Here is a 17,373-nt window from a genome sequence, read left to right as displayed (position 1 = left end):
CCTTCCTCACTGTTGCCCCTTAGCTTCCCTGCTCTTTTATACTCAAATCAAATCCTTTTGCAGGAAGCCTTTCCCAGTTTCTGCTATTGCTAATGCCTTCCTTGTATTTTCATTGTATGTGCATAATTATTTGTATGTAGTCTCTCCATAAGGAAGTATCTTCCTTGGAGGTAGGGACGCTGGGGGGTTGTATCCCCAGAACTTAGCTAGGGAGAGCACCTAGAACATAGCACTTACTAGTATTTATTAACTGATTAAGTGACTGTGATAGGATGGTTAGGAAACTGGCTAATGAGCCTTTGGACTTCCTGGAAGAATCAGAAATGAACAAAATTCCTGAGAAGAACAATTCCTAGTTTCCATCTGTCTTCTGCAGCATTACTCTTGATTAGAGATTCTGAAAGTTCCTATGAGCTGAAGTTCTAGGATTCTGTGCCTGACCCTCATAGCCCCTATTGTGGTAATAATGGAGCTATACTGTGAATGATAGATATCCTAATACCCCCTACTATGGGATATATAATATGATATGATATGATTTCTGACATTCATCAGGGCTTTAAGGTTTGCAAAGTACTTTACATATATTATCTCTTTCATAATATCCCCTGGAGGTGGGTGTTATTACTGATTATTGGGTTATTTTTACTGATGAGGAAACCAAAGGTCAAAGAGATTACGTTACCTTCCAAGGATTATGTACCTAGTAGTGTCAGAGGTAGGATGTGAATCCAGCTCCTCCTGACTGCAAGTCTAGTTATCTAACTATTTAATATGCTGAACTTCCTTTCTAGAGACAAGGCATTCCATTCCCTTAAAACAGCTAAGGGAAAGTGTTTTGATCAAAATAAGATTCAGATTCTGAAGAGAGAAGGAAAGTAATCTTGCACTGTATTCATCCCTGATCAGACCTGAAAGAGGCTGGATGCTCAAAGGTTGGGAGATCTTTGCTGTTAAATGCGAAAAAGAACTGGAGATCAGGTGGTTCAGATCCCTTCTTCACAGAACAGAAAATTCAGAAAGGTCTTACTTGTTCAAACCCCAAGATCAAACAGGATTTATGAGGAAGATGAAGGGAGCTGTTTAGTCTAGATGAGAAGGTGAGCTATTGGTCTTTGAGTACATGGAATGTTGGAGTTGGAAAGACCCTTAGAATTCACCTAGATTAATCTCTTAATTTTATGCAAATTATCTAGTATTTACTTAATGGTTTAAGATCTGTGAAGTACTCCATATACAGCACCTTTTTGTGTACCATCTTTCTCTATTAAGAGATAAGCGCCTTTGTATCTCAAGATTTTAGCTGGGACATAGTATCTAATTAATGATTTCTCTCTTATCTATGTCTATTTTGTCAATTTGGCTTTTGTGTCTTGGTTATTTTGTCAATTCTGTTTTGCTTACTTTTTCACATCTCCTCCTCTTTACTGGCTCTGCTGCCTAAAAACATTATGTCATCTTGAAAAAACTACCCTCACGTAATCCTATTATCCTTGTTGACTGTCACTGGAGAGCTCTCTTCCCCTTTTTGGCTAAACTCTACAATCACTGTCTTTATGTCTTTTTCTCTCACTTGATTCTTTTTTGGTTAATTACAATATTATTTTATTTTTCCATTTAGATGTAAAGATACTTTTCAACATTTATTTTTATAAGATTTTGAATTACATTTTTTCTCCCTCCTTCCCTTCCCTCTCTTTCTCCCAAGATGGTAAGCAAGATGATATAATGTAATATAATTATACTATATATAATATATATTACATATATATAATATAAGCAAAGTTATACATGTACATGTACAATCATTTTAAACATTTTTCTATTTTAGTCATAGTTTCACTTGATTCTAATCCTTCTTCAATTTGACTTCAAACCTCATCATTCAACTGAATTGCCCTCTCCAATGCTGTTAGGATTCCCTAATTGCTAATGATCTTTTCACACCATTTCTTTGATGGATGCTGTCCCTCTTTAGGTTTCATGACTGTTCTCTTCAGGATCTCCTCCTGGGCATATAGTTACTCCTTCTCAATCTCCTTTGCTAGTTCTTCATCAGGTGACAATCCCTTAATTGTGCATATTTAACAAGACTGTCCTAATCACCTGGAGATCTCATCACTCCCACGAGTTCAGTTATTATTTCTATGGCAGTGATTCCCAGATTCAGCACTCATCTCTCTCCTGAGTAACTGCTCTCTCAGTAACTGCTTTTTAAATATCTCATATGAGATGTCCCATGAATAAGCACGTCATATTCAACATATCCAGAACATTATCTTTTCCCTCATGCCCTCCATCTTCCCAACTTGCCTTTTGCTAGGATATGGGTACTTTGGGCACTACCATACTCTCAGACACTCTGTCTTACAACTTCACTCACTGTTATAACTCTTTTTCCATATCCAACATGTTGTCAAGCTTTTTAGCTTCTCACCATCCCTCCTCCATTTCTCTAACATTTAGTACAGTCTCTCATCAATCTCTTGGATTCTCACAGAAGCCTTCTTATTGAACTACTTACCTTATCTTTCCCTGCTCAAATCCAACTTCCACTCAGCGGTCAGTGCACTTTTCCTAAAGCAAAGATCTCACCATATAACTGTTCCCCCTACCCTTTTCTCCACTCAGTAAACTCCATTGGCTCCCTATGATGCTTGCATGAGATATATAAGATTCTTTATTGGCCATTTAAAGCCCTTCTCAGCCTGCATCCTTCCTACTTCAAGGTCTTCTTACATTTGACTACTCACCATGTACTCAGTGCTCTACCCATATTGGCTGGCTTGTTTTGAGGGCAAATACTACTGTCTCTGAATTTCTTTTTATCCCTGTCTCCAATATCTGGAATGCTCTCCCTTCTCACTTCCACCTCTTAAAAGCACTCATTTCCTTCAAGATTCAGCTCACATGCCACCTTCTGAGGAAAGCCTCCTTCCTCCACCCCCATGCCCTTTGCCTCTGAAATCATCTTCCACCTCCTCTGTATATATCTCATATTTAGATAATTATTTACATCTTGCCTCCCACATCAGAATACGAGCTCTTTGAAGGCACTATATTTGTGCTTTTTGGTGCCTTGATAAACCCTAATACAATGCCTGGCACAGAGTAGGCACTTATTATACGCTTATTGACGATTGATTGACTTGGTTAGAGTGATCTAACATGAGCCAGGTAGAAGGAAGTTTGGATGCTGGGAAACTAATGTTGTAAAAAACAAAAAGTATCAATAATTTTTTTTTTAAAGGAGGAATGGATTGAAATGAAAGAGACAGAGACAGAGAATCTGAGATAGAGATGGAGAAAGAAAGAAGGAGGAAGAAAAAGAAAGAGAGGAAGAATGATAATGGGAGATAGAGAAATCTCCCTTCCCTTTTTTAGCTACCAGTGGTTAGGAAAGATTCATGGTGAACAAGTATTAGTAAAGAATGCTAATTTGGTCTCCTTTTCTCATCTGCATTGTACAAGCTACACTACACAGATAGCATGGCCCAGGGGAGAGCAGGCTGCTATATTTTTGCATGTGTTTGTCTTCAAGGTTGTAGGTTATTAATCCATAAAAGACCAACAACTGAATTTGTTTGAGCTGGATAATACAGAAACAGATGGAGCCCTTTGTAGAGGAGATGCATTTCTTCTCTGGGAACGGTGCTAATGTAAAATATTGCTTCTGCTGAACTTGGTGATATTCAAGTATTCAGCAGTACTTGCTATAGTGACAGAACAACAATAAAGTGCATTATTTTGGAATCTGGTGTTCTTAAAGTCACATACACAAAATAAGCCAGGTGTCTATTCCATAGCCCTTCAGATCTCCGGGAAGTTTTTGGCACCTTATTTGAGTTTCAGTTTGGGTAAGGTAATATGAGAATAAAAAATATACACTTCCTACCTATTATATAACAAAAAAGCAGTAAACTGAAATTGGGAAAAACCATGGAAAAGGGTTTAAGCTCATTGGAAACATGAGCTATAGAGAATACATAGAAACAAGCAGTTTGTATTTGTCAATAAAGGAATCTTACAAGGTTGGGATGGGCCATCTATACTGAAGAGTGTCCTTTATATGCAGCGGGATGGATAGGTCAACACTCAGAGACTCTGAACTCCAGTCTTTACCTATGCTTCTTTACCTCACTCTCAGCCCTGGCCCCCACATACAGCTTCACTCCTGGTTTCAATCTCACTTCTACTCTTGATATATTCTCTACCCCAACCTCACATCTTTTTCTGGTCCATTCCATCAGTCCTTCTGGGAAACTCTGCCTGACAAGCTCTCCTCTCCAGGCCCAACTCACTCTGATCCAGAGAAGATGGGCAAAGCAGGAAGTTCATAGATTTAAGAGACCAACCCCCCCTCATTTTATAGAAGAGGAAACAGGTCCAGAGAGAAGTGACTGCCCAGGTAGCAAGGACCACAGCCAAGACTCAGACCTATTTCCTTTTTAAATTTAGTATTCTTACTACTGAGCAGCTTTTCTGAAAAAGCTTGGGACAGGAGAATAAGATTACTCTCTCCCATAAATGTTTACTGAGACCTTAATAAGAGTGAGAGTAAGGTATAATGAGAAATGAGAAATTCCTGTCTTTTTAGTGTTTATAACTAGGAGGGAAAAAAGGACAGTGAAATGGTTGTTAGCAATAATAAGAGACATTTACATAGCACTTAAAACTGTCAAGTACTTTACATAATTATCTCTTTTGAATTTAATTATAATTTTGAGGAGAACCTTTAGGTATTATTATTATTACTATTTTATAGTCAATCAGCAAGCATTTATTAAATGTCTCTTGTATGTCAGACACTGTGAAAAAAAATACAAAGGGAAAAATGAAACAATCCCTGCCTTCAAACAACTTACATTTTATCGGATAGCATATTCCTACAGTAAGTTGGATTTGGGTTTGGATTGTTTTTCTAGTATGGGTGATGGGATTGCACTCATCCTCATCATAAACTCTGATTTCTTCTTATAAATGACTGCAAAAACTTTGTTAGGGTTTTACTAATTCATATGGCTTCATTAGCACATTGCTAATAACATCTGGGTGGTGCAATGGATAGAGCACAGAGTTTAGAATCAGGAAGACTCATCTGGAATTCAACTCTGGCCTCAGATACTAGATTTGTGACCCTGCAAGTCACCTAACCCTGTTTGCCTCAGATTCTTCATCTCTAAATGAACTGAAGAAGGAAATGGCAAACTACGGCAATATTTTTTTGCCAACAAAACCCCCGATGGGATTTTGATCGAAATAACAGTAACATGAAGAATCTCAGGCTCCTAAGGATAAATGTCTTGCTCACAGTCAAACAGCTCCAGGTGCAGAGGTATTGCGTTCCAACTCAGTTTTTCAGACTCTAGGTCAAGTGCACATTCCATGGCTTTATGCTGTCTCAAATGGAGGGGCTGATAACAATGTAGTCAGCATCACTCCTACCTGTTTGATCATTTTGCCTATCAGGTTGGTTACTGGGCCTTCAGTTTTACTGAGAGTACTAAGTCATCTTTTTGGACAGAAATGCCCCACTTCCTCCCTCCTCTCTCTCTCTCTCTCTCTCTCTCTCTCTCTCTGTATATATGTATGTATATATATATATATATATATATATTTCATTTACTGATTTTGATGAAACTAATGGTCACAGTAGAAGCGGATCACAGATTTAATTTATTTATTTAGTGTTGACAATGTGGAAGGTACAGAAGAGAGGAACACAAAGATGAAATGGTCAGTTTCCTGAGGGAGAATGTGGCATGGCAGAAAGAATTCTAGATTTGGGGTTGGAGGACCTGGATTCAAATCTTTTTTTTTTAATTTAATTTTTATTTAATAATTACTTTATATTGACACTCGTTTCTGTTCCGATTTTTTTTCCCTCCCTCCCTCCACCCCCTCCCCTAGATGGCAAGCAGTCCTTTATATGTTGGATATGTTGCAGTATATCCTAGATACAATATATGTTTGCAGAACCGAACAGTTCTCTTGTTGCATAGGGAGAATTGGATTCAGAAGATATAAATAACCCGGGAAGAAAAACAAAAATGCAGATAGTTCACATTCGTTTCCCAGTGTTCTTTCTTTGGGTGTAGCTGCTTTTGTCCGTCATTTATCAATTGAAACTCAGGTCTCTTTGTCAAAGAAATCCACTTCCATCAAAATATGTCCTCATACAATATCGTTATCGAAGTGTATAATGATCTCCTGGTTCTGCTCATTTCACTTAGCATCAGTTCATGTAAGTCTCGCCAGTCCTCTCTGTATTCATCCTGCTGGTCATTTCTTACAGAACAATAATATTCCATAACATTCATATACCACAATTTACCTAGCCATTCTCCAATTGATGGGCATCCATTCATTTTCCAGTTTCTAGCCACTACAAACAGGGCTGCTACAAACATTTTGGCACATACAGGTCCCTTTCCCTTCTTTAGTATTTCTTTGGGATATAAGCCCAATAGAAACACTGCTGGATCAAAGGGTATGCACAATTTGATAATTTTTTGGGCATAATTCCAGATTGCTCTCCAGAATGGTTGGATTCGTTCACAACTTCACCAACAGTGCATTAGTGTCCCAGTTTTCCCGCATCCCCTCCAACATTCATCATTATTTTTTCCTGTCATCTTAGCCAATCTGACAGGTGTGTAGTGGTATCTCAGAGTTGTCTTAATTTGCATTTCTCTGATCAATAATGATTTGGAACACTCTTTCATATGAGTGGTAATAGTTTCAATTTCATCCTCTGAAAATTGTCTGTTCATATCCTTTGACCATTTATCAATTGGAGAATGGCTTGATTTCTTATACAAATCTTTTTTTTTTTTAAAATTAATAGTATTTTTTAAAATCACATGTAAAGAAAATTTTCAATGTTCATTTTTTGTAAAGATTTTGAGTTCCAAATTTTTCTCCCTTCATCCATGCCCTCATCCCTCTCCAAGACAACAAACAATTTGATATAGGTTATACATGTCAATCATCTAAAACATATTTCCATCTCAGTCATGCTATGAATGAAGAAACAGAACAAAAGGAAAAAAATTGGGTTCAGATCTTCCCTTCACTATTTATTGCCTGTGTGGCAAGCCACAATTTCTCTGTTCCTGTCTGTAAAATGAGGGGAGTGCCTTAAATGATCTCTAAGGTCCTTGTCAGCTCTAGATCTATGATCCTATGAAATTTACATTCTATTGGGGTATACAATACGTATGTAAATAAATGAATATAGGGTAATTTGGGGGAGAGAACACTAATAACTAGGAGAATGAGGAAAGACTTCATGGAGGAGGTGACATCTGAGCTAAGCTCTGAAGTGGAGAAGGAGTTCTTTCTAGTTTGTGAGAATATGTGGAGGCTGAGAAATAGATTGCTGGATGCAGAAAGCAATTAGTAGATCAGTTTGGCTGTACCGTCAAATGCATGAAGGGGAGTAATGGGAAATGAGCCTGGGATGGTAGGAGGAAGTCAGGCTATGTGGGCCTTAAATGATTAGCTGAGAAATGTTTGTTTCATCCTAGAGGCAATAAGATATTACTGAAAATTTTTGGCCAGGGGATTGATATGGTCAGACTTATAGGAAGATTACTTTAGCAAGCTATGTGAATCATTGAGGAAAATGGAGGGAGACCAACTAGGAGGCAATTGTAATAGTCCATTTGAGAAGGTGTGAGACAAGACATACATTATATCAATTACCCCCCTAGCCAGTAAGGACTCAGTGGGATGAAAGCATTATAGGAACAATGTAAGCAAAGGTATATGTTGTGGGACAGATATTGATCCAGTCTGGTTGGAACATAGTGTATGTAGTGGAGAGTAGTATAAGATGAAACTGGAAAGGTGGGATGTTGCCAGAATATGAAAAGCCTTGAATGCCAAGTGTGAGACAAGACATGCAAAACTTATGGAGATATAAGATCCAGATTAGGTATGAATAAATACATAATAGCAGCTAGCAGTTCTATAATACTTTTAAGTTTGCAAAGTAGTTTGCAAATATCATCTCATTTTAATGTCGTAACAGTCCTAGGAGGTAGGTGCTATTATTATCTCAGTTTTATAGATGATGAAACTGAGTGACTTGATCAGACAGTGACTTGACTAGGGTCTCACAGCCAGTAAGTGTTTGAGACTGGAATTGAGTTCACATCTTCCTGATTCCAGATTCAGAGTTTTATTCATTGTACCATATAGAGAACATAAAAAGAGGAACTGATGAGATCACCAAGAAAAACAGTAGAGAGGGGAAAGTAGAGAGGATAGTTACTGGGCCTGATCTGGTCTGGCAAAAGATCCATCAAAGGAAATTGAGAAGAAGTAGGTAAGAGAAGAACTCATGGAAATCTAGAGAGAAAAGAGTGTCAAGGAGAAGAGAGTGATCAAGTATCAGATATTCTAGAGACTTCAAGAAGGATAAGAATTGAGACAGGGCCATTAAATTTGTCGATTCTAGGATCACTGGTAATCTTGGGGAGATCAGTTGAATGATGAGGTCCTAAATAAGTCTGCAGAGAGCTAATAAGAGTTAGAAGAGAGGAAGCAAAAGTATCAATTCTAGATGGCCTTCTCGAGAAATTGAGTCACAAAAGGGAGAAGAGATATGAGATGATATGAGCCTGTATTCTCTAGGATATGAGATTCTCTAGGATGGATAGAGCAAATGAATTTTTTGAGGCTGGGGAAACTATAGGGATCATTTGAGCATGGGGAAGGATTTTCCTTGGCAAGGAGAAACCTCACCTCTTCATGTGAGATAGGTTAAAAAAGGAAATAATAGTGGAAAGCAATTGAATGATACAAAAGGAGAAAAATAGAAGAAGTAGCTTTTGATGAATGGCTTCAATTTTTTTTTTTTTGGTGAAATATAAGTCAAAGTTCTCAGTTGACATAGTGGGGAGAAAAGGAGTCACAGTAGGCTTAAGGAAGGAATACTACTTTTATTCTCACCCCTCTTTCTTCTATTAACACTGGCTAAATGAATTTGGGAGTGGAAGACCCTCAGAGTTTCTGGCCAAAGCAGAAGAGATTGCTATTTATATTCAATCTGAATCAATCAGTACTCAAACAATGACCACAAATTGGGGTTTGATCTAGGACCTATTGGTAGCCAATTAAAATCAGATTTAATTGGTTTTAGTTTAAGGCATGGTCCTTAAGAAAGAAAACTAGCTATTAAACTCCAAAATATCTTGGAAAGGTTCTGAAGTGCAAGAGAGAAAATAAATACTTTTAAGAGCATTTATAGGTAAGGGTATGATATCCTATGTGGACACAGGGAAAAAAGGAGGGAAGGGGGAATGGAAGGAAGGAAAAAAGGAAGGAAAGAAAGAAAAAAGAAGGAAAAAAGGAAAGAAGGAAAGAGTCTTCCATCTGACCAATTCATTTGTGGGCCAGCTTTTCTTACAGAGATTGTTTGCAGAGCCCTTAAGAACATGAGTTTACTTTATTCTCCACCATGTAGTCCAAATCTCTCATTTTTATAGATGAGACACAGGCCCAGAGAGAATAGATGATTTGGCCAAGGTCACACAGGCAGAGTTCAGTGTTTGACTACAGATCTTTACACTCCCAATGCTGAATTCTTTCCATAGCACCATGCTGTTTTTTCACAGGATCACAGAATTTGATTTAGTACTTCATGGAATCTTAGAGATAATCCAGGCCAATCCTCTCATTTACATATATTGATATAGCAGACCTTGAGAGGTAAGGTGTTGCCCCAAGTCATACTGTTGGATGGTGGAAAAGCCAGCACTGGAGCCCAGTCTTCTAAATTTGGAGTTTAGTTTATAGCATGTCTTGGAGATGTTTAAGAATAACAAAAAATTATGAAATTAGAAGAATCATGGAAGATTTTGTAAACTAGGTTCTATATTATAAAGGAATCCTCTGCAACATCCCCAAAAGGTGATCAACCACATTTTATCTGAACATTTTTTGTTGAAATTGATAACATATTTCATTTTTTTTAATTAAAAAGTATGCTTTGACACATTCAGTCTCCATAGTTCTCTCTCGATACAAATAGCTCCACCACCAGTCTATTGGAATTGCCTTAAATCACCTCATTGTTGAAAACAGTCAAGTCCATCACAGCTGATCGTCATATAATCTTGTGGCTGTGTACAGTGTTCCCTTGGTTCTACTTACTTTGCTTAGTATCATTTCATGTATACCTCTCCAGGCCTTTTTGAAAACATCCTGCTCATCATTTCTTATAGAACAATAATATTCCATTATATTCATGTACCATAACTTATTCAATCGTTCACCAACTGATGGGCACCCAATCAATTTCTAGTTTCTTGCCACTACAAAAAAGACTGCTACAAATGTTTTTATACATGTGGATCCTTTCCCCTTTTTAATGATCTCTTTGAGATATAGACCCCATAGAGATGCTGCTGAATCAAAGGATATGCACAATTTTATAACTCTGCTAAATTCTGGGGATATAATTAATAAAGACAGCCCCTTCCTTTGGAAACTTGCATTCTAAAGGGAAGACAACATGCAAAAGGAGGCAGGAAAGGGGGAAGGAAGACAAGACACCTGAGCTATTCAGCTCAGGAGCATCTTGTTTTGTGGAGTTGAAACCAGGCAGAGCAGCAGCAAAGTGGGGTGAGTTAAGTCCAGTTCCAGCCCTCTATAAAGGAAAACATTGGAAGAAATTTGAAACTCCATCCCATAGCCCTCTAATCAGGGGAGTGGAAACTGAGGGAAACTTAAAGGGTAAGTTAGCTGCATGATAGTGACTTTAGGAGTAATGAACTTATACCAGAAAGGGCATCTTGTTATGTGGAGTTAAAAACAGGCAAGGCAGCAGATTCAGGATACTTATATATAGAATATAGTATAAAGAATAGTTAATCACATCGGACATGGACACAGTAACTCTACTTTCTAAGTTATTATTTAGGATAAAGATTCTTAGTATTTTTTTTTTTTTTTTTTTGGTATGTCAGATCCCTTGGGCAGTCTGGTGAAGACAGAGGTCATGATTTAGTTATGGTCACAAGGGTACAAAGTGTTAGGGATGAAATCTGAATCAAGGCCTAATGCCAAATCCAGATATTTTAAGGAACATATGATATTTCTCTCAGCCTTCTTTCTTCAAGGCTAAACATCTTTGGTTCCTTTCTTCTTAAGATATGAATTTAATACATGTCTCCTTTTAAACTTAGTCATCTTTCTCTAGAAAATTTCTACTAAACCAGAGTCTTTATATTCTTCCTGCCTGCAGCTAGAAATATTCTCAAACGTATGGACTGGTTTAGCTAGGTGGCACAGTGGCTAACATATTGGCCCTCAGGTCAGGTCAGGAGGAGCTGAGTTCAAATCTGGTCTCAGTCATTTACTGTGTGACCCTGGGCAAGTCATTTAATTGCCTCAAAAAAGGGATGGGTGGGTTGACCCTGGACCTAAAGGTGGAGGTAAATATGTGTAGCTAGCAGTAGCAGAATAGTAAAGACCCAGGTAGATCCTGAAACTAGCTAAATGCCATTGGTCCATCTATTCATTTAACCATGTATTAAGGGCCTATGAGATACAAAACACATGATATACTATTGACATTTTTAGTGTCACTTCTTAGCTACCTGTTTATCCCCTTTAAATAAGGGAATAGATTATGATTTCTTGGAAAGATAACTAGATTTAGTTTCAGAAAATTTAGGTTTAACTCTATTACTCACTAGTAGTAGTTTTAGTAAGTCGTAAAATCTCTTGACTTGCTCCCTATTTCTGAAAATGAGGGAATTGGATTAGTTGACCTCTAAGATCTTATTCACTTCTAAAGGTCCATGATTCTACTTCTGCATTTGTTTGGTATTAGTGTCTGTCAGTAAATTGTATATTTGAATTTCCATAGATATGTATAATTTCTTGAAACCTGAACCTAGGCAGTCATTATTTTTACATTATGACAGTTAACCATGTAGACTTGTTAATAAATAATTACCTTTCACAACAGAAATATAAATAGAGCTCTGATTTATAAATTTGTTAATCCTTCTTCTCTGTTCTGTTTCTAGCTATGATTGTATATGTATATATAAACTGCACACATGTATGACTATTTATACACTGTGTTGAGCATGAGAGATTTAAGTTTGTTCCTAATTATAGTTAGGAAAGGTTACCAGAAGAAAAAAGCCAGAGTGAGAAGTAGCATGGTACAGTGAAAAAGAGAGCTAGATTTGCAAGCTGGGGATGAATGGGTTAAAGCCCTAGCCCTGAAACTATTATGTAACTTTAGGCTAATCAGTTATCTTCTCTGATACATGTCCTCTTCTGTAAAATAAAGAAGTTGAGCTACATGTAGACTTCTAGTAAACTAAGACTAGTTCTAGCCCCAAAGTTAGGTTTATATAATCAGATTGTTAGAGATGAAAGGGGCCTTTTTTTAGAAGCCTAGTCCAGTATCTTTACAGATGAGGAAACCGAAGCCCATATGTGTGACATGACTTACCAATGGTCACAATTAGGTAGAACAGAAACTAAAACTCGGGCCTCCTGCTGTCCAGGCCAATATTTTTTTCTATTAAGTTGCCCCCTTTCACAAGATTATAGATTTAGACCCAGAAAGGACCTCAGAAGTCATATTATACAACAGATGAGAAAATCCAGAGAATTTTATCATAATACCCAAGACCATAGAGAGAGTAAAGAACAGAACTAGCACTTGCACTGAGGCCTTCTTATTTCAAACATGGCAGTTTTCCTACTTATTTTTCTTAAACCTGGCTTTCAAGTTTTAGGAAGTACACTCTAGTTTTAATTTAAGTATTTTGTGAGCTAGTGTTACTAGGACATTTTTTCATATGACTATAAATTAATTTCTTCATCTGGAAATTGTCTATTCATATCCTTTGACCATTTATGATTTCTGAATTCATAATCAGTATTAAGGCATTTTGGGACAGAATTTAGAGTTAGAAAATGTTAGTTAAACACCTTCCTCTATTACTGTGTGACCATCTTCCCTGTTACTTTCCCTGACTAGGGCTCAGTTTCTTTTTCTATAAAGTGAAGAATAGTGGGGTGAGAAGCTTGGTCCTTAAAGTTTCTTTTGGTCAGGGTGACCATAGTTTTATTCAAAGTTCATTTTTGTAACACCATTTTGTCCTAGAAAAATGCAAATTAAGTTACTACCTTACACCTCTTAGATTGGTTAAGATGACAGAAAAAAATGGTGAAAAAAGTTGGAGGAGGTGTGGGAAAACTGGGGACATTAATGCATTAAAAAAATTTTTTTTATTATAGCTTTTTATTTACAAGATATATGCATGGGTAATTTTTCAGCATTGACCCTTGCAAAACCTTCTGTTCCAACTTTTCCCTTCCTTCCCCCCACCCTCTCCCCTAGATGGCAGGTAGACTAATACATGTTAAATATGTTAAAGTATATGATAAATACAATATATGCATACATATCTATATAGTTATTTTGCTGATTAATGTGTTGTTGGTGGAGTTGTGAAGTGATCCAACCATTCTGGAGATCAATTTGGAACTATGCCCTAAGGGCTGTAAAACTGTGCATATCTACCTTTTGATCCAGTAGTCTCACTAAGGAATCTGTATCCCAAAGAGACCATAAAAGAGGGAAAAGGACACTTTTTGTAGTGGAAGGAATTGGAAATTGAGTGGATGCTCATCAGTTGGGGAATGACTGAATAAGCTATGATAAGTGAATGTAATAGAATGCTATTGTTATCAAAGAAATGATGAGCAGACTGATTTCAGAAAAACATGGAAAGACTTCCATGAACTGATGCTGAATGAAGTGAGCAGAACCAGGAGATCACTGCACATAGTAATAGCAACATTACGTGATAATCAACTATTACAAATTTAGGTCTTCTCAGCAATGCAGTGATTCAAGACAATTCCAATAGACTTGGGATGTAAAATACCATCTGCATCCAGAGAGAGACATTGGAGACTAAATGTGGCTCAAAGCATAGCATTTTCACCTTTTTTCTTTATTTGCTTTTTCTTTCTTATGGTTTTTTTCATCTTTTGGCCTGATTTTTTTTTTCTCACAATATGACAAATATGGAAATATGTTTAAAAGTCTTGTACATGTATAATCTGTATCAGATTGCTTGCTATCTTGGGAAGGGGAGAAAGGGAGAAAACATTTGGTACACAAAGTATTACAAAAATGAATTTTGACTAAAACTATTTTTACATGTATTTGGAAAAATAAAATACTATTGAGAAAAAAGTTTTCTTTTCAAAATGAAGAGTCTTCTCATAAGAGTAATAGCTTACATTTATATAGGACTTCAAAGATTACAGAACACTTTACAAAGGAACATAAATCTAGAAGTAATCTTCCAAGATCATCTAATACAAAGAACGAGGGAACTGAAACCCAGAGAAGGTGAAGAAACTAGTCCAAGGTTTCATCAAAAGTAGAATTTAAATCCAGCTCCTCTGACCACACACTTAGTGTGGCCATTTCTCTTGTCTTATTTATTTTTTTTTCTTTTCCTTGACCATCTTCATGCCACCATGCTCAGTATACATGTCCTTCCATTCCTGGGATTCTGGGTTATTTCTTTATTATTTTATTTTATTTATTATATTAAAGTTCAACATATCCAGCCTGACCGAGATCTACCTAGATGCTTTTTGTGCTCAGCCTTCCTCCTTCTACCTCAAACTCTAAGAACAGCAATCAAGTTAATTTAACATTCCTGGGAAGAACTTGTCAAATCAAATATCCTATAATGTCACCGATCATTCCTGTGACTTTTCTAATCAAGACATTCCTCACCGGCCACCCCATTCCTTCACCATTGTCTTCTTTTATTAAAATGTAATCTCCCTGCAGGCAGAGGCTGTTTTCTTTTTGTATTTGTATATACCCAGAATTGAGTTCAATGCCTGGTATGTAGTACCAGTTGTCACTTATTCTTTCCATAATCCTGAGAAATAACTTTGTCGTCATTTCCCATTAGAACACGAAGCTCCCTAGAGCCGATTCATTCTTCGCGCTTAGAACCTCTAGTTATTTAGCCCGGCACTTCCATTTTCAGAGGAGGTGAAATCGTCCCGGCCTGAGGCACGGAGAGGTCGCCATGCTCTGAGGCGGGATTCAAACTTGGAGCTTTCCGACCTTCCTGACTTCAGCTGCCTTTTTCTGATTTGTTTTCTCGCAGTTCGGATATAGCCTTGAGAGAGCTGGATCAGACGCACTCCATGTTTAGTTTTTGTTTTCAGCTTGCAGTTTTCAAGGTCGAGTTTAATTCTAAGAGGAATATTGGTTTTCATCCCTAGGTGGGGTCATTTCGGGTGTGCCCCGGCCTGACTGGACCTGGACTGCGAGACCAGGGTCCCCGGGGACGTCTCCATGACGGGTCGCGGACCTGGTTTAGCACGGTTCCTCCGTCCGTCTACTCGGTGATCAGGTAGCTGGCACTCGGGCCCTGTAGTCCGGCGGGCCTAAGACCGGGACTAAGGAGAAGCGGCGGCAGCAACTAGGGCCAGGGTGACAGGACAGCTAAGCGGTGAACCTAGCCATTGGCCGTCCTAAACCCCGCCTCAGTTACTGCGCAAACGCCAGCCTTCTTGGCAAGAAGGGGAGGCGTGAGAGTGGGCGGGGAGTATCTCCCCTAGGGCCAATGGGGAGAAAGAGGAGGCTCCTGGAAGCCCCGCCTCCATGCCGTGGACCCAGTTTGACCCCGGTGAGGAGGCGGAGGAGGAGCCTCGAGGAGCGCGGGCGGGGCTAATACGTCTCGCGTTGTCCCCTCCGGCTCCCGGGCTCGGCCTGAGGGGGAGAGTAGGAGGAGGGGCGGAACGGGGGCGGGGCTGGCGGGCCTTGGGGCGGGGTCAGGGGCGGGGGAGGTGTCAGTCTCGCGCTGGCTGCCGCCGCCGCCGCCGCCGCTGCCGCCGCCGCGGCTCCTCCTCGCTCGCTCACTCACATGCTGGCGGTGCCAGTGGCCCCGGTGGCTGCCAGCCCGCCAGTCCGCCCGGCCTCCCGCCCGCTGCCCGTCCCCAGCGTCGGGCATGCAGACAGCCCGCTGTTTCCGCGCCCAGGTAAGGCCGGCCGGGCGGCCGCAACGTCCCTGCCCTTGGGGCGCGGGTTGCCAGCTGTCTCCCCGACCAGTCCCACGGGGGCCGGTCCCGTGCCCGTCTGTCCTGCCAAGCTGTCCTGCTGCGCTGCCTGACTCGGTCACTCCTGGGACCCTGATCCGGCACGATACCCCGGCTGCTGTCTCTGCCTCTTTTCCCCATTACTGCCCCCTCCCCATTTTGCCATCTGCCCCCCATCCATCCCCAAGACACTATTCCTGCCCCTCCCCCATTGGTGGCCACCTTTCCCTTTCCTTCTTTTGCTATTTGAACCTCCATCTGTCCCAGAGTCCTATTTCTGCCATCCGCCCCCATTGGTGGCCGTCTTCTCCCTCTGCCTTATACTATGTACCCCAAAGCCCCATTGCGGCTACCTCCTTTACCCTTCATTGCTGCCCCCAACTCTCATTGGTGATTGCCTTTCCCTTATTGTTGTACCCCACCTTGGGCTATGTCCTCAATTGTTGCCCTCAAGCCCTTTAGGAGCCTCTTTTATCCCTCCCCTCCTGTCCCCTTCCTCAGGGTATGCCCCAGCCCCCATTGATATCTCAACCTTGGAGTTCTATTTCTCTCTCCCAGTAGGGTTCTGTCTTTCTTCCCTCTTCATTGCCCCCCAAGTCTATTTTCTCCCCCATTCTTCTTCCTCTGCCCCCCTCCTCTGCTATTGCTAGCAACCTCTCCCCCCGGCCCTACCCCCCCCCCCCCCGCCTCCTCCCCAAACACCTCTCTTCTCCCACTACCCTCCTTCCAACACCCTAGTCCTCCTCTTTACTCCCCGAAGGGCTCCTGATCCCCCCACCCCCAACGTTCTTCCCCAGACGGGGAGAATGTTCTCTCTTTAAGTCACGTCACTGGAGAGCTTGTGGCCTGGGGACTCTGCTCCCCTCACTACGTGTTGAGTAGCCTCCCCTTTCCACCCCCCCGGGGGGGGGAACGAGAGGATTTGTCCTCTACCTGTGGGGGTAGGGAGGAGGGGGCTGCATCCTGGTCTTGGGAGGCCCTTGTTCGGCTCCTCCCCGGCGCTGGAATGTCTGTGGTTATATAATCGCCGGAATTGGGGAGAGTGCTTCCCCCCAAATCACTGCACCTGTCCAAGAGCTTCCCAGGTTCCTCGAATGGGGAGTGGGCCACACTGGCAAAGACGTAGCCCAGTCCGCGACTGGGTCGAAAGTTTTACTTTATAGCTTTGATTTGTTGTCAGTAAAAGGATGCAGGTAGCAGGGGGCCTGGCTCCTTGCGACCTCCGTGTAGTTTCCTTTCCCTTCACTGATTTTCCCG

At 40.2% G+C, this 17,373-nt stretch overlaps 1 protein-coding gene across 1 annotated transcript in view; it reads left to right on the top strand.

Moving 5' to 3' along the window:
- The first annotated feature begins 15,899 nt into the window (after nt 1-15,899).
- HIVEP3 (HIVEP zinc finger 3) overlaps nt 15,900-17,373 on the top strand; it is a 666,961-nt gene continuing 665,487 nt past the window's right edge. The window contains 1 exon segment of the mRNA XM_051987908.1: nt 15,900-16,059. The gene's annotated coding sequence lies outside the window, so the exon portion shown is untranslated.

The sequence above is a fragment of the Antechinus flavipes genome, chromosome 3 (assembly GCF_016432865.1).
Source record: "Antechinus flavipes isolate AdamAnt ecotype Samford, QLD, Australia chromosome 3, AdamAnt_v2, whole genome shotgun sequence".
Lineage (NCBI taxonomy): Eukaryota > Metazoa > Chordata > Mammalia > Dasyuromorphia > Dasyuridae > Antechinus > Antechinus flavipes.
This window is presented reverse-complemented; position numbering and strand designations above follow the sequence as displayed.